A 16019-nucleotide genomic window follows, 5' to 3' on the forward strand; every position below is an offset into this window, starting at 1 on the left:
CACACAACATTAGCAGAGAGAATTACAGAATAATGACCGTCTTCAGTAAACAGACTTAATGCCTGGATGTGGCTCAGACACCCCACGTCTTATTATTTTTCCTGTGGACAAAAGGGGACATTTGTATTGAAATCTCTGACGTCAGCAAACAAGCTGGGCTAGACTTTCCCTAGGGGGCAGGAGGAACTTAGTGAAGCAATGAAAGATTATAAAGTGGTAAACCAGTTTTGACAGGCAAACCCTTTGGAGGAAAAAAAAAAAAAAAATCTTCCTTCATCAAGGCAAGTTTCTATGATTTAGGTTAGAAAAGAAACATATCAAATGTGTGCTCTAGGAAAATTGTACTACCTGAGTCTCCTTGTTGGGAAGGGTTGAAACTAGAGACCGAAACCTGTTTTGGTTGATACATTTTTTTTTTTTTTTCTGGATTATCTCAATTTGGCAGAAGAGATGTCCCTTAATGAAGTATTTATGCTATAGGAGGGGAGGGATTTCCCTCTGTATAAGGAGATTCATTTTCTAAAATTACTTTCAGACTCTCTGATTTCTGCCCATTGAACAGTAAGAGGGCATTGTTTGGATACCCAGTCTTACAGAGCAGCAGCACAAACAGTGCCTGGACTGTTTTGTGAAGACTGCAGGACAGGGGTATTTGAGTTCTTACAACTGCTGCTTTTTAATATGCAGAGAGCACTTAGTAACAATGTACATGTAATTTTTTTTTTGTCTAATCCTATTTCAATCCCAAAAGTTGGATAAACTGGCACCATATATGGAACATGCACTTGGCTTAAAATACAGACTATGTGGCATTCATGACATTCGGTTTGGGGGAAAGTGCTCTGGAGGATCTCATAAATCACGCTTACCTCCAGAGCACTTAAAGTGAGGCTTACTGAGAGGCTTCTGCAGTTACCAACCAGGAGGGAGGAGTCATTTGTAGTAACATACCATGTGCAGGAAAAACAAATGGCATTAACCGTAAACTGGAAGTCACAAGCACAGAGGTTTTTGGTTCTAGGCAGTGATGTGTGACTCAGTGGTTTCTCACATGGGCAACTGTACCATGAATGGCTGCAAGTTTATTCGGGGTTTAAACAATACTTAAAAGTCCAAGGATCTCTTAGGGAGAGCATATATTTTGGAACGAATGTAGAGATTTTCCTTTTTTTTTTTTTTTTCCAAAAACAAACTGAATGGGAACCACAGGTTTCTCTGGTGCAGGCAACTACCTCTTGATTTTTGCCTGCCAGATGAACACAGATGTTTTCATGGGAGGTAGTAACGCGCAGCAGCTAGGACTGATGATTATGAAGTGAGATAAATCTAGAACAAAATCCTAGTTCTGCCTGTACACTACCTAATTTTTCTGAACTTCGTTTTCTTCATGTATGAAATGGAGATAACAATAGAACCTACGTCAAGGATTTTCATAAGTATTAAGCAATGTTTGTTCCTTGATTAGCACAGCAGCTGGCATAGGATAACCATTCAAAAATCATACAATAATATAAAACTAATTAAATAGACTCCATGAATCATGGCTGACTTTCTATTAGTAACCACATTGGAGATTCACAGTGACTGATAGCAAGGAAAAGGTTTCTTTGACAAGGAAAATTCCATGAATATAAAGTCTTATTACTCCATGAGGAATAGGTCATAGCAGCTGCTGTTATTATAAGGATACCCAAGAACTGAACAGAGAAGAACTCTCATATCTTCCACTTTGTCTCCCTAGGTTTTTCAAGGTGGTGAATGACAGTTCCATGTCACCTTCCTTGTCTTTCCTTCCTTTGTTTTATAAAGTTGCTTTGTTTTATATAGTGTGCCTCTTATATGATTATTTGGATGAGATCCAGCCCCACCTATATGTAAATTTTAAGTAATTTATTTCTTCAAATCTCAAGGTCAAATTTGAATTATTAAAGTGTGAGATAAGGGAACAACAACAACAACAAAAAAAAACAGCATGAAAATCTTCTTCTTCATTCATTTGACAAGGGCAGACTTTGGAAATTGGGTAAATGGAAGGAGACAAAAAGAGGTATGGGGATGTGATAGCTCATATATGCTGAAGAAGGCCCTTATCTCTCAGTTAAGAAAGAAGGGCTCTTCCTGACTTCCTCTGGCAGTCCGTGGAAGACCTATGACATTTCTTCCTACCAAATGGATTCTTCTGAATCAGGCCAAGATACTCCAGAGGGCCACACATATTTAGGAAAGACAGTAACTTGTGTATAAAACACATAGGACTTTGGTGTTTTGATGAAAAAAAGTTACTCTTATTCATTGCTTTCTAGAGTCACATAATTTGATTTAAAGAAATCTTGGCTTATTGCCATGCAAACTGTTATCTTTACCAGCCCCAGACCTTGAAAATCACTACTTAAGAAAATTTTCAAGAAATTTTAGTAAAATGTGACTATTATTATTGCACAGAAATCATTTGGCTTACCAGGGGAATTCTTAAAACACTTGAATGAACTTCATTTTTCTTTTTTTTCTTTCTCTCTCTTTCTTTATGGTGAGAAAGGAAAAAAAAAAAAAAAACCATCTCTAAAGGCAATTTGGGAAGAATTTCTTTATTTATTGACTCACTTGCTGCATGTATCTGACCTTATCAATAAAGCAAAATTTTCAAGATAAAACCTAGAAATCATTGTTCTGACTCCCACTGGTGCAGGGGTGTGGAAAGTGAAATCCAAAACAAACCTGTAGCCTTTCTTGATTAAAGTAAGTTTCTACTCTGGAAGAAAAGATTGTACTGTTATAAAACTTCATATATTTGAAGAAAAACTTCCATTGACTATAGCCAAGAGGAGAGACGTCTTTGTGTGTGTGTGTGTGTGTGTGTGTGTGTGTGTGTGTGTGTGTGTGTCTGTGTGTGTCTGTGTGTGCCTGTGTCTGCTTTTCAGTAATTGGAAGTCAGTTATACCTTCAAAGAAACTACAGAATTTCTTTTGGAGGTTGGTTCTGTTCAATAATTTCAAAAGTTAGGTAGATTCAGAGAGGTAATAAATTCATAACCTGTCTCATGCTCACTTAGATAATATCAATGATGTAGGCTTTTCATAAGATTGCCCAATTGACTTGAGGACAAAGAAAAGAAAATACTGGGACATTGATTCAACCTGAAGGATTTTAAAGAATTCTACCGTTCCTTGAAGAGAGCCTGCTTTCATCTGCAATGTGAGCCATGGGAACTCTGATACTCTCTGCTCATCCTTACCTTTGTAAGTCAAGAGATTTCAGCACTTGTTGGATTCAAAACAAAAAGAATCAGTTGAATGTCAAAGTTGGCATCTCACTGGAATTTACTTCTCAGTAATAAAATGTTTTATATTCTGTTTATTTTGTATGGTTTGGTCTTATTTGCCCTTTTCCAGGAAGAAGGTATTTATTTTTGCATGAAAAACAAGAGGTATAATATTTATGAAGACTTTTACAGTCAATACATGTGAAGGAAATACATTTACAATGCAAAAATAAGTTGTATGACAAAAAGTGCTTGCATGTATTTGTGTGCATTTTTCTGTGAAGGAGCTCCATAGATTTTTATCAAATTCTCAAGAAGTCTTGAGAGTAAAAAAAAATGACCAACCGATTTGTACAGAAACTGTTCTAAATGATTAAACTAATAGAACAAATGACTAAATAAGTACAAGAAGTTTAGGGTTTGAAGAATATTAAGTAGAGTTGTAATTTGTCTTTATATACTCATATTAGGGCACCTGGGTGGTTCAGTTGGTTAAGTGTCTGCCTTCGGCTCAGGTCATGATCCCGGGGTCTTGAGATCGAGAGCAGCATCCCCTGCATCCCTACTTCTCCCTTGCCCCTCCCCCTTGCTCTTGCTCTCTCTTTCTCTCTCTCAAATAAATAATAAATTAATTAAAAAACTTAATAAATAAATACTCATATTAATAGAAGAAAGAGGGAGTGAAGAGGTTATATTTTCTGAAGTTGGGAAATGTTAATGGTTGTGGCCGTATGTATTGAAGAGCCCAAACAAATAGTCAATGAATTTCCTACAAAGGAAAATACACCCAGGACACATTTTACACATTTTACACCCAGGACATATTTGAATTTGCAAATAGGTCCTTCATTAATCAGAGACACAGAATCATGGAGTTAACTTAATAAAATGCAGGTTCAGATTCCAAACATCTTGGTGGAGCCTAAGATTCTGGATTTCTAACAAGCTCCCAGATGAAACTATTGCTGCTGCTTTGTCACATGTTGAATAACCAGGCTTAAGGCTAATAAATGCTGTAGTGGGCAAAGAAAAGGTTGCATAGTGTTTTACCTGACTTTCTAATTTATCTTGCTTTGGCACTTGGTTGACTCTTCCTTGTTACTTAAAACCTCACGCAAGCCTTAGTGCCTTTGTGTTATTGTCCTGATCTCCTGACTATTCTTTCGGCCTCCTATGTGTCCTCCTTCTCCAAATTGTCAATATAATTATTATTGTTATCATTATTTCTATTATTCACACTGCCTGCCAGGTAGCCTTTTATTTATTTTTCTAAAGATGTATTATTCATTTACTTTAGAGCTAGAGAGAGTGCATGAGCAGAGGGGAGGGGCAGAGAGAGAAAATCTCAAGCAGACTTCCTACTGAGTGGGGAGCCGCTGAGGGGCTTGATCTCATACCCTGAGATCATGACCTGAACTAAAATCAAGAGTCTGATTTGTCATCGATGAAACCACCCAGGCATCCCAAGCCAGCTAGTCCTTTAAACACTTTGTAAGAATTGACTCATGAATCCACCCTGCTGCCACATTAGTCATCTTCCAAAATATCATTCTTCTCCTATTGCTCTCATGCTCTAAACTTCCATTGGCTCCAACAGTATTCTCAGAATGGATTTAGATCATTTTCTCCTGGACGCTCCCATTAACCATCATTGTTCCAGGGTCAGAACTTCCCATGTGAGACAAATCTCAACTTTGCACTGTTCTGTAATATAAATATAAATTCTAACCTACCATTAGTTAACTAGTTAAGAGGGCCACCTTTTCATAATCTGTTAATTATACTGTTGAATGTTTTTCATCTTTTCCCTTGACATGTAAGACTTTTGTAATTTTGGTAACCTTCTGTGGGTAAGAAAGTACCAAGCATTAATATGTCTAGATTATTCAATGTTTAAGAGTAGATATTAATAATAAAAATATTCCAAGAACTTTCAAGGGAAAAAAAAGAGTGGAGGATCTATTAGGACCGAGGTTAAATTGGCAGGTGCAGCTTAATTTTTCCTATATATATCCTGATAATACATTCATTCAGTGTCTTTGTTAATTGATGTAGATGGCTATGATATTAGGTCAGTAATATCCTAAAATTATAAAGGGGTGTAGTTTTCAAAAACTGTAGAATTCTTGGGGAAAAGTACACATTTTCACAAGTTATCAAATCAGCACTATTCAAGATAGCAAAAGGTGGAGACAACCCAAACATCTATCAGCTGATAAATGGATAAACAAAACTGGTATATCCATACAGTGGAATATTATTCATGTCTAAAAGAGAATGCAGTACTGATATATACAATAACATAGATGAAACTTGAAAACATGTTAAAGGAAAAAACAGACACAAAAATGTTACATATTGTCTGATAGCATTTATATGAAATTTTCAGAATAGTTTCCTTTTGAGGTGGTGAAATATTTTGAATTAGACAGAAATAATAGTTCTATAACACTGTAATATAATAAATGCCACTGAATTATATATCTTAAAATCATTAAAATGATGATTTTCTATTATGCAAATTTTACTTAAGTTATTAAAAAATACATATTTGAAGGAAGTCTGGCATATTATATCGTCTATTTCTTACCAGATTCATTGGTCTCATGAGGATACCAAAAACTTCAATAACTGTCAGCAGATTGGCCTTCTCTTTAAAGTTACCACTAGGATCTCAAATGGCCAAAAAGACTACAAGGAAGCCCATGACATAGATTCCTCCATGCTAACTTAACCAATTCAAACCAACTTACCTAGAATTCTGGGCCTTTCTTAATATGATTTATCATGACTTGACATTAATTACCATAACTTCCCAAATTTAACCTCTGCTTCATACAGATAAATCACATGAGATTTCCATGAATGCATGAACATAATTGTCACCTGCACATCTTTCTTGATATCATTAAATACTCCAGCCTAAATACTCCAGCCTCTCCACTAGACATATCCTATCCATTCTCGAAGTCTTAGATAAAGGTGCATCAGGATTTATGGCCATCACTTCTGAAAGGTGTGAGTTCTCAACCTGTGAGTTATATCTAACCCTCAAAGATCCATCATGTGTTGTTTGTGATGCCTTTTCTTCTCAGCAAGCTTCATGAGAATTGAGAACATCTCTGTTACTATGACTTGGATAAGACTCTATGTGGCCCACTAATCTAAAAATAATTTAGTCATTTGTTTCAAGAAAGCTTTGTCCAGAAAAGATAAGCTTTAACCTTATAAGCCATCTCACAACTTGCTTCAGGAACTTCCCACAGATCAGTTTGTAAGAGACACTTAGGAAACAACTTAGTTATTAACCACAGTTTACTATCAAGACTCACTTTAAGACTTTCACTCTGCTGTGTCTGCCATTCTAACCAATTACATTACAAATTGTACCCAATCCCAATCAATTCCCAACTTTTAAGATCTACCTAAAACCACTTAAGCTCAGACCCCAAAACCCTATACTTGAATTCTGGTTTCCTCAGTTTAGGCATTGCTAAGATTCTGTCAAGATGATGTTCTCCCTTAATGTAGTAAATCATAATAAAGGTTTGGTTTTGCTTAATTAGCAGCTCTCTAGTGATAATCTGGGGGAGTTAATCATCCTAAAATATCAGTCAGTCTTCGTTATACTCATTTTATCCATGAGCCATGATGGATACAGAGGGAAGTAATCCCTAGTGGAAGAAGAGCAGGAAGGAAGGGCTTACATGAGAAGAAAAGGAAGGAAGGAAGGAAGGAAGGAAGGAAGGAAGGAAGGAAGGAAGGAAGGAAGGAAGGAAAAGGAGAGAGAGGGAGGAAGGGAAAGAGAGAAAAAGAAAGAAAGAAAGAAAGAAAGAAAGAAAGAAAGAAAGAAAGAAAGAAAGAAAGAAAGAAAGAAAGAAAGAAAGGAAGAAAGAAAGAAATAGAAAGAAAGGGAGGGAGGGAGCAAGCGAAGAAAGAAAGGAAGAGTTCTTGCATGTCATTTCTTACAGAAGTCCCATGATGTGAGCCGTCATTATGGAAACAGCATATGCTACTAAGAGCTAAGGTTTGGGAATGATTTAGCTGTGAGTGAGGGCTTCTCTTTTAATTATGCACACAATTATTAGCCACATTTGGGGCATACAAGTGCAAATAAAAAAGTAACTTTTCTGAAACTTAAAGTAATTCTTCTTAAATTGGAGCACAGTTCTCTATGGAAGTTAGGATCCACAGATGACCTCCCAAAGTTGTAAAGGAGAGTGTATTTTCTGTGGATGTATCTATGAGGATTGGTATGATTGAACAATTAATGGTACCTAGAATTCTGTAGAGTGAGTTCACTTATCCATTAGAGTGCTTAGCACCGATCATTCCCAACAACATTCTTGTGTATCACTAATGATAATGACATAGATTATTGCTTGCATTATAACCTAAAAATTGAAGGAATAATGTTTATAAATAGGGAAATATCAATGACTGAGAAACTGCTGCATCTGGGGAACCAAAGGATGGAAGCCCTTAATCATGCTATCAGGAAAACTTTAAAAATATTACTAAAGAGCAAATTATAAAGGATGCCACATGACAGATTGACAGGTGGTGGGAGGAACCATTTTAGGTAATAGACTAAATCCTATGTGTGGTAAGCAGAAGAGTGAGTCTTTCTGAATGAATACAGCCTTAAATTCCCATTGGCTTAACCCTTGCTTACTTCATGTTAGGATTTCCAAACACTAAGACATTACAGATTTTCAGGAACCTTCTGTGCCTACTTTCTCTTTTTTCTAATTACGTAAAATGTAGCCCATAAATTTTCTCTGGAGGGGATTTTTAAAATCTGTCTTCTTCTGGGGGCTCAAAAGAGTGGGTGTTCTATCATCTTAGTACTTTGGAAAAATAGTAAAAGTCTTCCTGTAGTACTTGACTGTAAGTTAAATAAAAAATTAATATATAATCAATAAAATTAAGTTGTGCAAATCTACTTTAAAGGGGAAAATAAATGGTTTCCAGGCCAAGTAAATTCTATTATAAGACTAACTGAATACATCAACATATCTAGGAAAGACTAAGTCAGCTAAGTGTTGGTCCCATGAAAGTTTAGCAGAAGGACAGTCAGGAAACCAATGCTCCTAGTGTCCATTTAGGTGAGGTTGGTGGAGAATGTTCCAGTCCCATTGACAAAACTTCCCTAGAAGTGTTCCTCAAGCTACCTTAACCAGAGACTACATTCTGAGATTCTGTAAGACACTATGAGAGTTCATGACTGCAATCTGGCTTCCCACATAGGCCTTCAGATTATAAGAAGTTGGTTATGCCCATGAGTTCTGACTTTTCTGTGACCACCTGATTTCTCAGTACATATTAATAGGTACCTATGTTAGCTATGTCTTCTACAACTTCTTATAGAGATCTCTGAATCATACAACTCTTCCCGTATGATGATGAAATCAGGATGCTGAGCCTGCAAAATTGAAACTCTGTTCAACTCACTATGCCATTCTATTCTGAATTCTTTTATGCAGCTACTCCCCTTCTCAACACCATTACCCTCCTTGAACATTTTAGCTCTTCCTTCCTCATCTTCTGTGTTGTAGAGGAAATAGAAACCACTAGATAAGGCATCCTCATCTTCTCTCTGTTCCAAACTCACCAAATCACCTCACTTACACCTTTAACTATGTATCTTCTTTCTCTGCTTATCTCTGTCCCTTTGTGGCTCTCTGTCTTCCATATAGACATAGATATATTAATCCATATTTGTGTGTATATACAGGGGTCTGTGTGTGTGCATCAATAATTGTTTTTTTACTTCTTTAAGTGTACATTCTTCTACTGTGCTTTGAATTTCACTCTTTCCCTTTTAACTGGCTCCTGCATATTGCCAATTTTTCATTCAACACATACTTATAAAATGCTTATTATATTCCAGATACTATTCAGCAGCATAAATTTCCTCTTATCCTCATCACAACCTTTCAAGGTTGGCATTCCTATCAATTTTACAGAGAAGAAAATAGTCACAACAAGGTTAAGTACAATACAGATGGTAAATAGCACAACTGAGATTTGAAACCAGGTTATTCTGACTCCAAAACACTTTTTCTTGTGTATTTTTTGCATTGCTTTTTCCCTCCATTAGAATATTGGCTCTCTGAGAACTAGGACCTGTTTTTGTTGTGAAGCACTACATCCTCAAACCCTCCAGTAGTGATTGGCACATAGTATATATTTGATTATTAGTAGTTGAATAAAATCATGAATGAATAAATGAATTCTCCTTCTATTTTATGGATATGGAGGCTGAAGATTTTTTCCTTTGACCCTTCCAGAATTCTGATGTTCCTACCCTACCCACCACAGTGTCAGTAACTTGTGGTTCTTCTTTTTCCCTTGAAATTCATTAACTTGGCTAAAATATGGCTTACTAGTTTTCATTCATAGGTTTTTTTTTTGGCTTATTTCCAATTGTTTCTCTTGAAATTATTCTTTCTTGAGTGACGCTGGCTTTTACTAGAACATCCTGTGCAGAAGGCTGGAGGGGAGCAATTTGGTGTATTTATCAGCCTCTACATGACCTTGTTGTTTCAAATATCCTCAGGCCAAATCTAATTTATCTTTTGCCTCAAGGGCACATATTACCCAAGTTCCTATATGCTATAGCTTGTCCTTTAGCTTACAAAATCTCTGTTCAATGCACTTCCTCACCAGTTTTTCTTCTAAGAGAACAAACTGCATTTTTAGTCGTAGAAATAGCTGGTAGGTATGCTTCTCTTCAAGCTTCCCCCCTAAAACCCCCAACTACTGAGAGATGTTGAGTAATTTTTCCACAGGACTGTTTGCTACCTCTTCCTTACCCTTGCCTGACCCTAGATCTCACAACACTGATCAATGGATCAGACATGCTTTTTGGGGACATCTTTAGGCTTCTAGAAGTCTGCAGTTAAACATTTTCTCTTATTACGCTCTTTCTTTGGAGCTGTATTCATGAAATTAGGCAAAGCAGCTTTGAATTTTTGATCCATAGCAGTTTTCTCCATGGAGCTTGGTGCCCCACCCTAGCCTGCATTGCCTTTGTCCTTTTACATCTGTCTAGAACTAATTAATATAAACACTAAGAAAGTTAAAATACAGATTTCCAGGGCTCACACTTGGAGATGCAGACTGCAGGTCTGAGGCTGCATCTGCCAATGCACATCTGAAAGCTCCCTAAGTGATTCTGATATGTGGCTTTTTGCAACACCACGCTGCTGAGTGTTCTTCATACATGATGAACAAAAGGAGTGGACCTGTTACTGCTATCTTAGCTAGAAAGTGAATTATTATGGAGGTAGAGACTTGGCTTTATTTACCTCAATTTTCATCATTACATGTGAAACAATAATTAAACCATCCCATCAAAGCTTTCATGGATTTCCTGAGGTCTAGGTTTCTTTATAAAGAGCAAACCTGGAAGCTAAAGAGTTAAGTCAGTTTTCACCTAACCATAAATGAGGTAGAGGGAGAGAAAGCAGATTCTGCCCCTGGAGATTTGAAAGGACTTAAATGTTAGCACTAACATATTGAACCTAATTCTCAGCTTCAGAGGTAGTCAGGGCAATCACCCAAGAGATCAATGCTTGTTCTCCCCTGGGGACAGACGCACTCCTGCCTTTCCTATTCCGTACCCCAAACCTCATTTCTGACCAACTGCCCAAGACGGAGAATAGTTGTTGTTTTTCTTTTTCTTCTTCTTTTTCTGTGAAAAATTCATTTAGGACATAACATCATAATTTTCCACCCCCACTCGTTTTTCTTCTTTTTGTGAAAATCAATAACCTATAGGACTGGATTTTATGAAGGCTGAAGCAGTTAGGAGAAAATAAAGGAATGAATCTTTTGGCTCATCATATTTCACACACCCACCTGCTTACTGCCTTTGTGTCAGCCAGAAGAGACTAGGAAACACCTAGGTATAGATGTCATGTGTCTGGGCAGTGTGGCTGGCTGGATGGAAAGGAAGTACACCCACCAGACAGAGGTAAGAAGGAGACACACACACACACACACACACACACACACACACACACACACACAAAGGAGGAAAGAAAAATAAGCATGAGAGAGAAAGATAAAGGGAGGGAGAAAAAAGGGAAGGAGGAGGGAGGGTAGGAGCTACATGAACTTGGGTGCCTGAATGTTGGCTACAGTGCTTATTTCATGGGTAGAAGCCAATTATTAAATATATGTTGACTGCTAACTTACTGACTTAATAAATGAATTAATAAATGAATACAGGAATGGACATTTAGTAGCAAATTAGAGCATTCAAGTTGGGAAGATATTAGAAACACACCAGAAGTCTCTTTCCTGTTAATGGTATGAGGAAAACTGCTACCTCTCTGGTCATTGGGTATCATGATCAAAATAGTATTGAAGGTTTGCGTAAACTAACAGCAGTATGTAGGTGTATTAGACTAGGGATTAATAATTATAAGCAGTTCCATTTGGCAAATAATATCATGCTTTAGCCATGTGATGAAGATCGGCACTAGGATAAGGACAGTATTAATGGGGAAGGTGTAGGCAGTAAGAGAGAATATATCAAAAAAAAAAAAAAAAGAAAGAAAGAAAGAAAGGAGAGAATTTAGAAAAAGACTACACTGTGGGGTGAGAGACAAAGAATAATCTTAGGGGAAGACACTTTCTAGCAATTCAAGAAATCATCTTCTCTGGGATAAACTGTCCATATGGTTAATTGCTACCTTTTAATTTTCACAGTAATATGTACATTTTTTTTGTAGAGTTTGCATTATAGAATTTATTGCTATTTATTTGTTCTTATCTTTCTTTACATTGGATCGTTAGTTTCTTTGGAAAAGACATTGACTCCCAAGGAAGTAGGAACTAGAGCACTTGTTCCAGGTATGGGTTCCAGGAGCCTGGGAGAGTTGTCAGTGATTAGGGAAAAGATTTGCCTGTTGTCGGGGCGCCTGGGTGGCTCAGTGGGTTAAGCCGCTGCCTTCGGCTCAGGTCATGATCTCAGGGTCCTGGGATCGAGTCCCACATTGGGCTCTCTGCTCAGCAGGGAGCCTGCTTCCCTCTCTCTCTCTGCCTGCCTCTACATCTACTTGTGATCTCTCTCTGTCAAATAAATAAATAAAATCTTTAAAAAAAGATTTTTGTTGTCAGTGTTTTAAAAGGGAAAAGCCAAAACATAAATTCCAAGGGTAAGCCAGGATTTAGAACTAAGCATTATGATCTAATAGAAGAACTACCTTTAGGATCTGGTCACAAAGGTATGAGGCCACAGGGAAGAAATCAGAGACACAATGAATAAATACATGTATAAAAGGGCTATACAAGTAATAAGGATAATAATAATGATGGTAATTATATAATTTGAGTATTTCCTATGCATCAACACCATGATAAAGGCTTTAAATTGTTAATATTTACCTAGATACTAAAAGGACTATATTCAAAATTAGAAGGTCCAAATAATAACTTTTATTTTACCATTGTTTATCTCCTTTCTCTCTGTGAGCCCATTGAAGTTATAATAGACACATTTTTCAAAATGTATTATCTCAGGAAGACAAAATAAAAGAGAATGCAATCAGGGGTAAAACTTTCTGCATTTTTGCAGAAGTTGGAGAAATGAATAGTGATTTAGGTGGACAGACGAAGTTATAATCTGGGGCACCCAGGTGGTTCAGTAGGTTAAGCATCTGCCTTTGGCTTAGGTTATGATCTGAGGGTCTTGGGATAAACCCCCATCAGGCTCCCTGCCTAGTGGGGAGTCTGCCTCCTCTCTCTCTCTCCCCCTGTACTTTCCCTTTCTCTCTCTCTCTCTCTCAAATAAATTAATAAAATCTTTTTTAAAAAGTCATAATCTAAGTGGCTACCTAACTCCAGAAATCTCTGCCCTTCCCTTCGGGGCCAGAATCTTCTACAAATGGTAGTAAAACCCTGGGTAGGGAAACAACACAGACTTGGCCCAGATAAAAAGAAACACCTTCTGTTCTACTCCTTGCTCTTCTTCTCTTCCCCAAACCCTGCCAGCTCTCTGGTGTTCTCCCTGTACATATTAAGAGGTACCTATCTAATATATAGCAGGAAGAAAACCACTCATCATGTTGGTATGTGATTAAGATGACAATAATAGCAGTCATATGAAGGTATGATCTTAAAGTGACTAAACTTGGAGAAAAGCTGCTAATGCTTCATCTCCCTCATCTCAGTTCTAGTCTCCCAAAAGCAGAATGTTTTAAATGGTGAGACATCCAGTCATGATTCTGTCATCTCTTTCTCATTCCAGTCCTTGTCCCAGTTTTTGGCTTTGAAGAAAACCGCCTTCAGACATTGAGATTAGTCATAATAGTTTTAAAAAGTGTAAAACAGAAAGGGGTAAATCAGGCATCTTCCTCCCATATCAAATTTTGTTAATTTATGATGGTTTTCCCATATTTGTCACTAACACATAAATGATCTAAAGCAGACTATTGGTAATACCAAATATTATGCCCCTCCTACTAACCCTCAAATGGTAGTATTGAGGAGGATAAAGATGTCTCAGAAGAGAAAAAGTTAGATCAAGCTTGCCTCCATTGACAATGTTCCTCTCATCTGTCTCCCACCATCGTTGTTCAGTGGTTACAATCCAGGTTTGACAGCATAATATATACAACAACATGAATTGGGAAGTTACTGAAAAGCAAAACCCTCAGGTAAATGTCTGAGTCAAGTTACTTTAGTTGTCTTCAGAAGACAAAGCTTTAAAAGCCAAAAGTTTAAAAAACAAAAGTCGTATGCAAGTCATACATTTGCACATCTGGAGGGAGCCTCACTCATCACCTGGTTTCACCTTCTCCCATCTTTCCTGATAGGTCATCATCCTTCCTAGTCAGAGTATCTTCCAATGAGGAGAGGACTGACTTTAGTAAGTGGATACAGTGGATATGGCTTAAACTACACAGCATTTCATTTCTCTTCTCTTGCTAAGGAACATAACCATTCATTCATTGAGCAGAGCTGAGTAAGAGCCTCTTGCATGCCAGGGGTTTTTCTTGGCATTATGAGAGAAGGAGCTACACATCCATCTACTCTTATGAGCTTTAGCTAATTGTTGATTCAACAGCATCAGCATTTGGCAACTCTTCCTGTCTAAATCTACATCTAGCGTTCTGCACCAGGTTCTTGATGTTCTTCAGCTCTGCAGAGTTTTCTCTCCAAAGGGACCTCAGAACCTAGAGCTCTGAGACGAAACTGTGAGACTAAACCAATTCCAGGCACAATGCTTGTCAACACAGACTCAGTAAACAAATATAAGACACTGGAGTAAGCAGAATGAGTCAGTATGAGCTAATTTACAGATGGTCTCTGCTTTCTAGAAGTTAATTATCTAAGAGAATTCATAATAACAAACATTAAGTACCAAAAGGAAGGCATATTCAATGTGTAATAGGACCATAAAACAAAGCAACAAAATGAAACAAAACAAAACAAAAAACAAAAAAAGCAAGCCATTGCTAAGGATGAGGGAGTCTAAGGGAGTCTTCAGGGAGGAGATGACATTTGGAAGTCATGACTGCTAACAAGAATCTGAGTCTTTGTGTGAACTTGAAACACGAGATTCTCTGCTTTTAAAATGGATATAAATCCACCTTCCTTTTTTACATCACACAGTGATTCCATGAACAGGATGGAAAGGTAGATTGAAAAAGTGGCAATCAGCAAGATTCAAAGGAAATTTAGATGCCAATGAAGCAGAATGTCTTTACATAGTACAAAGTACATACAGGAACTGGCAGCCAAATGTAGAAGAGACTGAAAATATAAAATCATCTGGAAGATTATCTTAGAAATTCTTGGATCTTTACTTTACATTCATGAAGAATAAGCAAAGAGCTATTTGATTATAGAGCCTTGGAATATGCCATGTTCCTTCCCTGTCTCTCCCCAGAGAAGGCCTCATCAGAGCCAGAATATTGGTAATTATGACCAATGGCAACAATTATGTACCCACAATCTTCTGTAATTTTGGGAGGCATCTCAGAGCCTCTGAGATTACTGTACCCATGAAAGCAAAGGAACTGTATTCCGGGTGACCAAAAAACCATTTTCCTAGGATAACCTTCATTACTAGCATTCCTTTTCACTCTCAAAAATGTCCCTGTTTAGATGTTTAATTATATGGGAACTCTAACTATTCCCTGCTTTCTATAGGACATCCCGAGGTGGGCCACAGATGTCCATTTTCCTGCAGCAAGCTTCCAAGCAAAGCCATGAGGATAGCTTGACATGTACTTGTGGAGAACACAAAAACTCCTTAGAAACTGTACCATAGGCGAAAGCCCTCCCATGCTTTGCAAAGAAACTATTGTCAGTTCAATCTGGTTTCATTCCAACATGATACATGACCTTGCCTACATTTTTGTTATTGTTGCCTATTTGCTTTATCAAACTATCAGCTGTCTCAAAGTTAAATTAGAAGTTCCTGGAAGGCAACAGCCCATGTGGCATAATCAAGATGATACTAATGATTAGGAGCAGGCATATGTACTTCATTTATACTTTATAGGAATTTGTGACGATTGTTTTAACTGACTGAAAATTCTTTGAATAATCCTAATTTTATAAATAAGGAAACTGAATGCTGGGTTCTGACTGTTAACTGGTGTTGAATTAATGGTGCCTGGACTTAACCAGGTCCTTTGAAGACAAATTCTAATCTCTGTCATCAGAATGCACCTCAGTTTTTGTTGGTAATAATTGTGATTACAACAATCAACAGCATAGGAAATGCAGGATGGGCCTA

This window comes from Mustela nivalis (assembly GCF_964662115.1).
Source record: "Mustela nivalis genome assembly, chromosome: 8".
NCBI lineage: Eukaryota > Metazoa > Chordata > Mammalia > Carnivora > Mustelidae > Mustela > Mustela nivalis.